The sequence below is a fragment of the Pristiophorus japonicus genome, chromosome 9 (assembly GCF_044704955.1).
Source record: "Pristiophorus japonicus isolate sPriJap1 chromosome 9, sPriJap1.hap1, whole genome shotgun sequence".
Classification (NCBI taxonomy): Eukaryota; Metazoa; Chordata; class Chondrichthyes; family Pristiophoridae; genus Pristiophorus; species Pristiophorus japonicus.
Genome location: NC_091985.1, coordinates 224781962 through 224794334, shown reverse-complemented (window position 1 = coordinate 224794334; position 12373 = coordinate 224781962). Strand labels below are relative to the sequence as shown.

The window sequence follows — 12373 nt, the reverse complement described above, 5'->3', positions numbered from 1 at the left end:
TAAACTGGAACTCCCCTCTTTCTTCCTTCATTCCACATGCCTCACATCGTGCCGTAAAATTCCCTACCTTACAACTTTCCCTTCCATACTCTTCCTTCTTTTAGGACTTCTTCCTCCTGCCGGGAGTTCCCTGTCGCTAAAATGATCAGTATACCTAACGTCCATTTATAATTTTTCCAAGAGTCCCTTCCCATCTTCCCTTTCTTGTTTGTTTCTATACCACTCTTGAAATAAGTCGTTACAATAACAACACATCCACACGATAGTAACAGTGACCCAAATAATAAAGGCCCAAACTGGCACACAAATGAGCTCTGACATCCGTCCGTGAATTTTGGGAAATATTTTCAAGTCCAAATATTTAATATAAGAGCAGGTACAGTTCTTCAGCGAGAAGATGGCTGTTTTCTTAGTCGGGCGACCGTAGTATGTCCTGGTTCAATGCCTTTTCCTTCGGCTGTAATTCGTCGGGGAAATAATATTTACAGCGGGTTGCATGCACCCAGTTCGGGTGCTTTTCCAACTTCAAAGTGGTTCGTGTTGTGAGAATTATCTGATACGGTCCTTTCCACCTAGGAGAAAAGGATTCTTTATTTAATGTTTTTACTAACACTTGATCTCCAGGTCTGAAAGGGTGCATATTTCCTTCCGACGGGGGCACCTGTGTCTGCTTTATTTGTTCATGCAGACTTCTTGCTATTTCACACATGGCCTGAGCATACTTTAGTGATTTTTCATCATTCCAAATTAATGCTATTTTTTCATCTGACAGTGGTGGTTTTACGCCAGTAGGCATTGGTCTTCCCAATAAGGCTTCATGTGGTGTGAAATCAGTGTTTCGGTTTTTCTGGTTTCTCATTGTATACAATACTAATGGTAAGGCTTCTGGCCACTTCAGTCCAGTCTCCTGACATACCTTGGTAAGGGTAGATTTTATTATCCCATTTACTCTTTCTACCATTCCCGAGGACTGTGGCTGATATGGTATATGTAACTTCCACTGGAACCCTAACGCTTCTGCAAGGTTTTGCACTATTTTTCCGGTGAAATGGGTTCCCCTGTCACTGTTGATTCCCATAGGTATCCCATATCTTGGTACTATTTCTTTAAATAGAATTTTTACTACTGTTCGGGCATTTTCAAAGGGCATACTTGGTTGGGGTAGATGATCATATCCAGCAGGTTTTTTACCTCTGTTATTTTGTTGACAAATTTGGCATGTTCTAGCAACTTTCTCAATTACTACTGTTATTCCTGGTGCATACCACTGTGCATTAATAGCATGTATCATCCCTCCTTTGCCCATGTGAGCCTGACCGTGTGCTAGGCGAGACAGGGGCAAAAAGTTCGCCCATCAGGGTGATACCAAATGTCATTTTTTAGAAAACAACCCTGGTTTTCCCAAGTTCTTCCTTCCTGCATGGTAACTTGTTGTTGGGCTGTTTTAAGTTGTTGGATGTCAAGTACCTGTGGAGGGGAAACTGAGACTGCTTGAAGGCAGTCTGCCTGTGCCGAAGCGGCCTGTTTGGCTGCTTTGTCAGCTCTCCTATTTCCTACTGATACTTCATCCTCACCGGTTGTGTGAGCTGCACATTAGATAATGGCTACCTTACTTGGCAACTGAATGGCGTCTAATAGATTAAGCACCAGTTGAGAGTGCTTAATATGCTTTCCACCAGAGGTGATAAAGCCTCTGTTTTTCCACAGTTGTCCAAAATCATGGACCACACCGAATGCATATCTAGAATCAGTATAGATATTAGCAGTATGATCTTTAGCTATTATACAAGCTCTAGTGAGGGCAAACAATTCAGCAGCCTGAGCCGAGGTTCCGGGAGGCAGGGCGAATGCTTCGTGGAGATTTACAATAGCATAGCCTGCCAAAAACAAATCATCCGACGGCCTATGTGATGATCCATCCGTACAGAGAATAAGATCAGGATTGTCCATGGGCTCTGTGAGCAAATCTGGTCTTGGTAAGGTGGCTACTTTCACCGTTAACAGACAATCATGCTGGTCTGGATCCTCTACTTCTTTAGTAGGGAGGAAGGTGGCTGGGTTCACTACCGGTGCACGTCGAAAGGTATAGTTAGGGTGTGACAGCAGTAATACTTCATAACCTGTTCTTCGAGACGCTGTAAAGTGTTGTGTGGCAGCTGAATTCAAAAGTAATAACACAGCATGGGCTGTAATGACAGTACATGGATGATCCAAAACAATAGGTACCGACTTTTCCACCATGACCGCAGTAGCAGCTACAGCACGTAGACATGCTGGCATTCCCCTTACTACTGGAGGCAGCAAAACCGAATAATAAGCAACTGGTCTATTTCCCCCACCATGTTCTTGGGTTAGTACTGCTGTTGCAAATCCTTCTTTCTCATTCACATACATCTGAAAAGGTTTACCATAATTCGGAAGTCCCAACGCCGGAGCATTAGTAATGGCTTTCTTTAACTGTTTAAATGCCTCCTCTCTCTCTGGGGTCCACTCCACCTTGGGTGGGACATCATTTAGGGCAGCTGTTCTTAGGACCGCATCCCATTCTCGATAATTGTCTGAATTCTTTCTGGTCCTAGCTGCCTCTGCCCTTTAGATATGTGAAAACCCAGGTACTGGACTTGAGTCTGACAAAATTGTAACTTTTGTAACGACACTCGGTGCCCTCTTTCACATCGGTGCTGTAACAGTTTCAGGGAATCTTGCATGCATCTGTATCCGTGGCTAGAAGCCACAAGCAAATCGTCCGCATACTGCAGCAGTACAGACTGGTCTGATAATGAACAGTCTTCGAGGTCTCTTTTTACTGCTGCTGCATATACTGCGGGGCTTTCGGTGTATCCTTGGGGCAACCTGGTCCATGTGTACTGCTGCTTCTTGTGGGTGAAAGCAAACAGATACTGACTTTCTTGATTTAATGGGATAGAGAAAAAAGCTGAACACAGGTGTATTACAGTAAAGACAGTTGCTGTTGGTGGGATAGCAGATAGTATAATGTTGGTGTCCGGTACCACAGGGGTGATAGGGACTACTATCTTATTAATAGCTCTCAGATCTTGCACAAATCTCCATTCATTCGGCCTATTAACCTTTGGTATGGGCAGTATCGGAGTGTTACACGGGCTCTGTGTCTTTTCTAAAACTCCTTGTTCCAACAATGCAGAAATGACTGGCTCTATCCCATTTTCTGCCTCTGGAGGCAGTCTGTACTGCCTAATGCTTGGTAACACGGCGTTCTTTATCAATTGTACCCGATGGGGTACTGCAGAATGTACTTGCCCAACATGATTCTTATGCTTTGCCCAAAGTTCAGGAGATACTTGATTCAATGCCATTGGCAGCTTAGGGCTTGGTTGTTCAGGGGGTTGCTGTTTTTCAAAAGTGGAGGCATGATTTTTACCTTTCCACTGGAGAATCCCCCTGGTGCGGGTGACAAATTCTATCTGAACATTTTGCAATTTTATTACTGCCCAAGGTTGATAGCCGTGTTGCTGTTTTTCTCTTTCTATTCCTACAATCATCGGACCCATATCTTTAGGTTTCGCTGGAGGTTTTACAGCCAATGTCAGATGGGGTGTCGAGTTCTCTTCTCTATACCGCTACTGCTGTAAGGGTGTCAAATCCATGGCTACCCCCAATCCTTCTGGTCCAAAATAAATGCGGGGCGTAGCTTCTACTATTTCTTCTCTATTTAAAAAGGCTTGTACCAAACACTGGTAAGTTTCAGCTTTTTGGCGAGTGTACCAGGCTGTACAGTGAAGCTGAACTGCCTCAAAGCTTGTCAAAATTATATACATCAATTCTTCAGTATTAGAGTCAAATTTAGCTTTTAAGTTTTGTATAACTTCATGTATCAAGGGGGAATAGAAGTTGCCAATCAATTGCCAACAATAGAGGGCAGCCTTTTCTTTGTTATCCTCCCTTTTCTCTTCTTTAATCCCATTAAAGAACTGATGAATATTATTTGGAGGGAGCTCCATGAACATTCCTTCCTTTGTGCAATAAATTGTGGCTCCTAGTTTGCACAAAGTCTGTCTTCCCAATAAAGGGAGCGGTGTTGTTTTAGAGACTATCAAAGTCTCATCATTAACTGATTGACCTTCAATTATCAATTTGGTAGGTTCAGATAAAAATTCTTTCATGGGGATACCGGCCACACCCATACTTAAGACGGTGGTGTTGCTGACAGGTAATCCCACAGAGGATGGTACAGAAGACATAGTAGCAGTGGTATCCACCAGGAACTTCACACAAGTGTCTCCTACTTTTACTACTGCCAGAGGGTTTTCTTCTATGTCTGCCGATAAGCGGAGGGCTGCCGCCTGTACCACTAAGCCTCCGGGGCATCCCTATGCTGATTATTCTGTGCCTGTCCTCGTCCCTTTTGCTGATTTACTGACCTGTTTTAGCCTTATTTTCCTTATAGGTAAATAGTCCCTCTCTATCCATGTTAGCCAGTACTGTAACTGTCTCTTTCCAACTTTTTCCTTGCCAGTCCAAAACCCTTATTTTGTATGTTCTTGCTTGTTGTGGCAACATACAATTTAACAAGGTTTGCACTGCCAAAGGTTCATTTTGATCCATTGGTATTCCTGCATGCTCGTCCCAACTGTTTTTCCATCTGCCTGCAAAATCTATTCTTCTGCTTTCTGCAAGCAGCGGGTGACTTCCCCTATATCTCCATGCTTTTTAGCTCCCTTTAATATGGCATCCTTGCCCCGGTGCTGCAACCAATGTTCCCGGGACTCATTTCCTTCTATTTTCCCGCCAATCTCCGTTTTCGCCGGCGGGTATAGGGAACATATCTTTTACACCTTGCCAAGAGGACCCATATGCTGCCTGCAGTAATAATTTCACATCTCCGGGGAGGGGGTTATAAATGGTACAGGTTTGCTCAAGCCAGTTGTGAAAGGCTACTGGCTTCTTAACAGGATTAGGGGCAGCTGATATCATATCCCGAGCTTCTCCCGGTGTCCAGGGCTTTAGGACAGCCGTTGTTCCGATCATTACACGGGGGGGCTTGTGTCGTGGGGGTAGTGGAGGAATCGGCCTGTCTTGTGGTATTCCTGGTATTCATTCCTGGGGCAGGGGTTGTGCTATCATCCACGACTCCTTCCCCCCGCCCCCCGTCTCCATTTTCATTTTCTAGTGGGTTTTGTGGATTTTCTGGTGTGTTTTGTGGATTTCCTGGTGGGTTTTGTGGATTTCCTGGTGGGTTTTGTGGATTTTTCTCGTCGCCTAGAGGCCTGATCCAGCTGAGCGGCCACTATTTCTATAATCTCCTGCCAATCATCCGGCTTGGTGGTTGGAAGACGGGGGTATAAGCCGACAGGGGAAGCAGTCAAAACCGGGGCACTCGGGGGGCTGTAAGAGGGAGGGGGCTTCTCCTTACCCTCCTCCTCTTTCTTTTTATTTTTAGGGGGCTGGTGCCTCTTTGCCACCTCTGTCCATTTTTTAAAACAATTCTCCATATAATCTTTATCCCAAGTGGGGTCCCCCGCCCCATTTTTGGTGGTCTGTCTCCATTCCTCAATTAAGGACAATTTAAAACTTCCTCCATATGGCCAATCCCCATCAGACCAACCGTACAAATCGCTACTAAACATTACCGCGTATCTGTCGTCTCCTGTTTCTTTAATTACAGTGTCCGCCGGCGAGCCGGGCGGCACAATGGGATCTCCTACCTTCTCTCGTTGCTTTACTACCTTACTGATTCTTTTCTCAGTCTTAGGATGTACTTTCATTCTTTCAGTTGAGAGGTCGTCCTTCTTTCCTTTTCTAGGAGCTGGGCGCGAGCGCCCTGCTCGACTTGAGCCGTTTCCCATTCTGCCGGGTGCAACGTCTCGCGATCTTTTCTGAAATGAGAGTTAGGACAATCCTACAAAATATACAATAATTTACAAAGCGCTCACCGGTGTTCTCTTTTCTGCTCAGCTCGGGGTCTCCTTTTGCCTTTTTGTTATTTTAGCTTCTTTGTGGTAGCTACCTTATGCCTCACCCCCTCCAGGGGATCTCGGCGGCCCGTCCCCCTTTCAGCTAGGACGGCCTAGGCACCTTCCTCCTTTCAGCTAGGAAGGTCCTTAAAATTCCTCTTTTCTCTTTAAAAGTTAAATTTAGTTCTTTTGGATCTCGTTTTTTTTTTTTTAGAGATCCTGCCGGACTACGCCAGAATCTGTCGAGGAAATATTTAGCTTAAATTAACTCAGGCGGAAACTTTCAGAAGTGCACTTCGAGAGAATTTATTTTTAAAAAGCGAGATATATCTCGGAGAGCCTGCTTGGACCGTACCAAGGCAAAACTCTGCTGTACAAGCAAATTGTCCCTATCTTTATACAGAAATTGAATACAGAAATAGAAAAGGAATCTTATTCATTAGTCCCGCGATTACAAAGGTCGTCTTGGGAGGTACACACTCTATCTGTCCTTGCATAGTTTCTCTCTGTTCACAGTCTGATAAGCAGAATAAAAGGAGACTCCTTTTTAATACCAGATGGTCATTTAATTGCATCTCTAAGTTTCAAGGCTAAAAAAGCGTGGCTATTTTTCTAGTCCTATTATTTCTTTAAGCATAACAAAAACAGAATTTAACCCTTCCCTTTTCCATAAGCCATAGATTCATAGATTCTTTCTTCCACACTCAGGACCTGAATATCATCGGACTTTGAATGCTGAAGGAGAAATGTTTGTCTGTTCTGTCTGTGGGAATAGATTTCAAACATCAGTGTGACTGGAGAAGCACTGAGACACACACACCCGAGTGAGATTGTTCCAGTGCACTGACTGTGGAAAGAGCTTTAACCAGTTTCACAGCCTGAAAAAACATCGCACCATTCACAGCGGGAAGAAACCGTACATGTGCTGTGTGTGTGGATGAGGCTTCAACTGATCGCCCAACCTGGAGAGACACAATGACACCCACACCACGGAGAAACCGTGGGAATGTGGGGATTGTGGGAAGGGATTCAATTACCCTTCTGATCTGGAAGTTCATCAGTGCAGTCCCACCATGGAGAGACCGTTCACCTGCTCTGAGTGTGGGAAGAGATTCACTCATTCATACTACCTGCTGACACACCAACGCATTCACACTGGGGAGAGGCCATTCATCTGCTCCACATGTGGGAAGAGATTCAGTACCTCATCCAACCTGCTGGTACACCAGCGAGTTCACACTGGGAAGAGACCGTTCACCTGCTCTGAGTGTGGGAAGGGATTTACTCATTCATCCCACCTGCTGGTACACCAGCGAGTCCACACTGGGGAGAGACTGTTCACCTGCTCGGAGTGTGGGAAGGGATTCACTGTGTCATCCGACCTGCTGACACACCAGCGAGTTCACAAGTGACTGCAGGGGTTAGATTCTGCTGTTGTTGCTGCTTTTATTCACATCCTAATGAACAGTGTTCATTCTGTTAGTTAGTGTTTGTTTCTGCTGATAACCCTTCAACTAGGCAGGAGTTTAATATTTTGATATTTCAAATAACTGTTGTTACTTGATGTCTCCAAGATAAGAGGAGACCAATTAATGACCTGTTTCTGACTGCTCCATTTTTGATTGGGGCAGAGGAGCAGTGAGAGATCGGGGCCCAGGAGTGTCGTGAGGTGAGGGTTCAGGGCCCAGAAGAGGCGAGGGCCCAGGGGCAGCACGGGCCAGCCCACACTGCGATCTATGGATAGTAGGAGCATGTGTGTGCACTAGGTCCGTGCAGCAGAGTCTTGGTTAACCCTTGCCACTGGATCAAGACCGAGCTCTGTCAAGCCCATGTGGTGGCTGGTGTACAACGGCCACCCCATGTTAAAAGAATCCATGCACAGGCATTTTCCACCCTTCAGCATGGAGTTTGGGACCTAGAATGTCAGTTCCCTCATTGAAACACCTGTGAACTCATGTATTTTTGGTGTGGAAGTGGGTCATCCTCGATACGAGGGACGGCCTAATACTATACTATCATTTTTGAGCCTTTTCTCCTTTCTGACTCCAGATTATTTCAGTTCTCAGACCTTCGGTTACTCTCCGGGACAAGTCCCAGCTTCCCATACCTTCCAGAGTGCCTCTCCTAGCCTTGCTATCCAGGGAAGGTATCGGTAACACGCCCGAGATCACTGAACACAAAACCCAGTCTGTTAATCACTTTCAGTTGCTGGACTTAGTATGTGCCTCACAGCATCTCTCTCACCTTCGATGTGTGATTGGAGCATCACGCCTGCAAACCTGGGTTCAATTTAAATTTGAATCCATTCAGCAATTGTATTTAAAAAAAAAAAAACTACATACAAGTATACAGATCACATCAAATAATTGGCAATGATTTAGTGTCAACAAGATGAACAAGTAAACACATCACGGCTCACTACTCCAGCTCTATAATCACAGGAGAAAGTCTGTTATCTAACTCCTCAAGTGATAGAGAAAGATCAGGACTCTAAGAACATCTAGAATCTGTTGTAAATATATTTCAAATCCTCACTGGTACAACCTGTCTATCTCTTTTCAATTGAAGTGAATGGAAGATGAGGAGGGGTTAGAGAGTAGGGGTGAAAGAGGAGTTGCGGTGAGGGGTTTGGAGAGTTGGGGTGAGGAGGGTTGGAGAGGAGGGAGGGGGTTTGGAGAGTAGGGGTGAGGAGGGTTGGAGAGGAGGGAGGGGGTTTGGAGAGTAGGGGTGAAAGAGGAGTTGGGGTGAGGGGTTTGGAGAGTTGGGGTGAGGGGGATTGGAGAGTAGGGGTGAAAGAGGAGTTGGGGTGAGGGGTTTGGAGAGTTGGGGTGAGGGGGATTGGAGAGTAGGGGTGAAAGAGGAGTTGGGGTGAGGGGTTTGGAGAGTTGGGGTGAGGGGGGTTGGAGAGTTGGGGTGAGGGAGGGTTGGAGAGTAGGGAGGGGGATTGGAGAGTTGGGGTGAAAGAGGAGTTGCGGTGAGGGGTTTGGAGAGTTGGGGTGAGGGGGGTTGGAGAGTAGGGAGGGGGATTGGAGAGTTGGGGTTAAAGAGGAGTTGCGGTGAGGGGTTTGGAGAGTTGGGGTGAGGGGGGTTGGAGAGTAGGGAGGGGGATTGGAGAGTTGGGGTTAAAGAGGAGTTGGGGTGAGGGAGGGTTGGAGAGAAACATAGAAAATAGGTGCAGGAGTAGGCCGTTCGGCCCTTCGAGCCTGCACCACCATTCAATAAGATCGTGGCTGATCATTCAACACAAGACCACTTTCCTGCTTTCTCACCATACCCCTTGATCCCTTTAGCCGTAAGGGCCATATCTAACTCCCTCTTGAATATATCTCACGAACTGGCCTCAACAACTTTCTGCAGTAGAGAATTCCACAGGTTAACAACTCTCTGAGTGAAGAAGTTTCTCCTCATCTCGGTCCTAAATGGCTTACTCCTTATCCTTAGACTATGGCCCCTGGTTCTGGACTTCCCCAACATCAGGAACATTCTTCCTGCCTTTAACCTGTCCAATCCCGTCAGAATTTTATATATTTCGATGAGATCCCCTCTCATTCTTCCAAACTCCAGTGAATACAGGCACAGTCGATCCAGTCTCTCCTCATATGACAGCCCAGCCATCCCTGTACTCCTTCAATAGCAAGAATGTCCTTCCTCAGATTAGGAGACCAAAACTGAACACAATATTCCAAGTGAGGCCTCACAAAGGCCCTGTACAACTGCAGTAAGATCTCCCTGTTTCTATACTCACATCCCCTAGCTATGAAGGCCAAAGTGCCATTTGCCTTCTTCACCGCCTGCTGTAGCTGCATGTCAACTTTCAATGACTGATGTACCATGACACCCAGGTCTCATTCCACCTCCCCTTTTCCTAATCTGCCGCCATTCAGCTAATATTCTGCCTTCCTGTTTTTGCCACCAAAGTGGATAACCTCACATTTATCCACATTAGACTGCATCTGCCATGCATTTGCCCACTCACCTAACCTATCCAAGTCACCCTGCAGCCTCCTCACAGCTCACACTGCCACCCAGCTTAGTGTCATCTGCAAAGTTGGAGATATTACACTCAATTCGTTCATCTAAATCATTGATGTATATTGTAAATAGCTGGGGTCCCAGCACTGAGCCCCGTGGCACCCCACTAGTCACTGCCTGCCATTCTGAAAAGGATCCTTTTATCCCGACTCTCTGCTTCCTGTCTGACAACCAGTTCTCTATCCACGTTAATACATTATCTCCAATACCATATGCTTTAATTTTGCACACTAATCTCTCGTGTGGGACCTTATCAAAAGCCTTTTGAAAGTCCAAATACACCACATCCACTGGTTCTCCCTTGTCCACTCTACTAGTTACATACTCAAAAAATTCTAGAAGATTTGGCAAGCATGATTTCCTTTTCATAAATCCATGCTGACTTGGACCGATCCTGTCACTGCTTTCCAAATGTGCTGCTATTTCATCTAAATAATTGATTCCAACATTTTCCCCACCGCCGATGTCAGGCTAACCGGTCTCTAATTCCCTGTTTTCTCTCACCCTTCTTTTTTAAAAAGTGGTGTTACATTAGCTACCCTCCAGTCCATAGGAACTGATCCAGAGTCGATAGACTGTTGGAAAATGATCACCAATGCATCCACTATTTCTAGGGCCACTTCTTTAAGTACTCAGGGATGCAGACTATCAGGCCCTGGGGATTTATCGGCCTTCAATCCCATCAATTTCCCTAACACAATTTCCTGACTAATAAGGATTTCCTTCAGTTCCTCCTTCTCACTAGACCCTCAGTCTCCTAGTATTTCCAGAATGTTATTTGTGTCTTCCTTCCTGAAGACAGTGCCAAAGTATTTGTTCCATTGGTCTGCCATTTCATTGTTCCCCATTATAAATTAAACTGATTCTGACTGCAAGGGACCTACGTTTGTCTTCAATTTCAGGGGTGAAACAGGAGTTAGGCTGAGGGGGCGGTGTTGGAGAGTAGGGATGAAAAAGGAGTTGAGGTTAGGGAGTTGGAGAGTACTAGTGAAAGAAGAGTTGGGGTGGAGGGTGAATGGAGAGGAGATGTAACGTAGGAAATGCCGCAGCCAATTTGTGAACAGCAAGATCCCATAAACAGCAATGTAATGATGACAAGATAATCCATTCTCAGTGATGTTAGTTGAGGGATACACATTGGCCAGGACACCGTGGAGAACTCCACCTGATCTTCCTCAGAATCGTGGCCGTGGGATCTTTTACATCCAACTTAGGGACTAGACAGGGCATTGGTTCAATGTCTCCTCTGAAAGATGGCACCTCTGACAGTGCAGCACTCCCTCTGTATTGGCACCTGGAGTCTCGGCCTAGATTATGGGCTCGGGTCTCTGGATTGGGAATTGAACCCCCGATCCCCAGACTCAGGGCCGAGAGTGGTACCACTGAGCCAAGGCTGACATGATCTGTTCCCTGTTCCCATTACACTAGACCGTGCCTGTGTTATTACACTAACCCCACCCATTCTTACTGCAGTGGACCTTCACTGTGTTATTAGACATTCGGCAAAGCATTTACTACAACAACAAAACAACCAGAACTTACATTAATATAGTGCCTTTAATGCAGTGAAACATCCCAGAGTGCTTAACAAAATCGATTCAATAAGAAAACATTTTTGACACAGAGCCACAGAGAAAGATATCAGGACAGATTCTCAAAAGTTTGATCGAAGAGGTAGTTTTTAAGAAGAATCTTGAAAGAGGAGGTGGAGATTTAGGGGGAATTCCAAAACTTAGAGCCTCGGCAGCTGAAGGCACGGCCGCCAATGGTGGAGCGATTAAAATCGGGGATGACCAAAAGGACAGATTTGGAGGAGCAGAGAATTCGTTGGGTTGTGGGGCTGGAGGAGATTACAGAGATAGGGAGGGGCGAGGTCATGGAGAGTTTTGAAACCAAAGATTATAATTTTAAAATTGAGGCTTTGCTTAACCGGGCGCCAATGTAGGTCAGTGAGCACAGGGGTGATGGGTGAATGAGAATATAGCAATAGGCTCTGACTTGCACACACTATTAGATGAGACCCAATCTTTGTTTGAGTGCACTAGATATTGCCTGTGTGATCATCACACTAGATCCAGCCTTGTGTTCAGTATAACACTAGAGTCTGCCTCGTTATTATTGGATCCAGCACTGTCTTTGTTACTCTCACAGTGGGCCATGCATTTGCTGTTATTAATCTGGACCCTGTCTCCACTCTTATTGTACGAGACCCTGTCTCTGGAATTGTTACACTAGACCTGGCCTCTGCGATGATTGGAAAATAACCTGCCCTTGTTGTTCCAGTTCTAGTGCACGCCTCTATTATTATAACTATAGATCTTGTCTCTGTTGTATTCAGTAGAGTATGTTTCTGGTATTGTTAAAGTAGACCCGGCTTCTGTGAGTGTCACACTATCACCTCTTTCAGT

At 45.6% G+C, this 12373-nt stretch overlaps 1 pseudogene; it reads left to right on the top strand.

Moving 5' to 3' along the window:
- The window catches only part of LOC139274173 (zinc finger protein 585A-like), a 101260-nt pseudogene that overhangs the window by 56940 nt on the left and 31947 nt on the right, over positions 1-12373 (top strand).